The 1200-nt window shown below is 41.1% G+C and overlaps 1 protein-coding gene across 3 annotated transcripts in view; it reads left to right on the forward strand.

Annotated features, from left to right (window-relative positions):
- Positions 1–1200, forward strand: part of Cemip2 (cell migration inducing hyaluronidase 2) — an 82277-nt gene that overhangs the window by 71645 nt on the left and 9432 nt on the right. The gene's annotated exons all lie outside the window — the stretch shown is intronic.

Here is a 1200-nt window from a genome sequence, read left to right on the forward strand (position 1 = left end):
TGTAGACCAGGCTGGCCTCTGCCTCCCGAGTGCTGGGATTAAGGGCATGCGCCACCACGCCCGGCTGTTTTCTTGTTTTTCAAGTGGATTGTTATTAATTATTTTAGGCTAATGTTAAAAATCTGTTTACATTACTTTCTATTCACCATTACAGAGGGAAAGGCACCTTTCATTAAGGAATAATTCTGTCCATACTTCTAACAGTCTCCTATGGTGTCTACAGGAGTTCAGTTTGTTAAAGCAATGAATAAGATAGTCACAAATCCAAGTATATGTGAACAGAATTAGGTTTACGTCTGCCCATTTTTTAAGGTAGTAAGATATATGTAACATGGAATTTGCCGTCTTATCCAGTCTTATGCCCAGTTATATGAAGTATATTCATAATGGGTTGCTGTCAGCTACCGCCTAGCTCTGGTTTCCACAGAGCTGACCAGCAGTTGCCCGGCTTCTCTGTGCACATCTATCTCCAGAACTTTTACATTGTGATCCACCTCTGAGGCCTTGGCATGGTGTTAGTCCCCTCTGAAAGCTTCTTTCTCCCTCCGTTCATTGACATGTGGCGTGTGTGTGTGTGTGTGTGTGTGTGTGTGTGTGTTTGTGTGTGTTTGCAGGGGGATGGGGTACCTTTTGCAAGCACAGTTTGAATTGCTGAGGATCTAGATTTTCTTGTCTTCCATGAAATGTAAATATTCTGATATTTATAAATAGTGGATCATGTATAGTTTTTCACATATAACATTCACTTCGATGGGTAGACAAGATGGCTCAGTGGCTCAGCCCTTGCCCTCATGCTCAACTAGTTGAGTTCAATCCCCGGGACTCTCATAGTGGAAACAGGAAACTGACTCTTATAGGTTGTTCTCTGACCTACATACACACCCAGTCCACACACACACATACACACACACACATATGCACACACATGAGATAAAATGTAATTAAAAGAGAAAACCTACTATAGCAGAACGATTTTCTGAGTTACAGCAATTTATTTTTTTTCCAAGTTTCCAATTGTCTTTTTATTTATTTATTTTTTCATTTTTTTTATTTATTATTATTTTCTTTATTTACATTTCAAATGCTATCCCAAAAGTTCCCCATACCCTCCCCCTGCCCCTGCTCCCCTACCCACCCACTCCCACTTCTTGGCCCTGGCCTTTCCCTGTGCTGGGTCATATAAAGTTTGCAAGACCAAGG

This window comes from Mus pahari, chromosome 1, assembly GCF_900095145.1.
Source record: "Mus pahari chromosome 1, PAHARI_EIJ_v1.1, whole genome shotgun sequence".
Taxonomy (NCBI): Eukaryota; Metazoa; Chordata; class Mammalia; order Rodentia; family Muridae; genus Mus; species Mus pahari.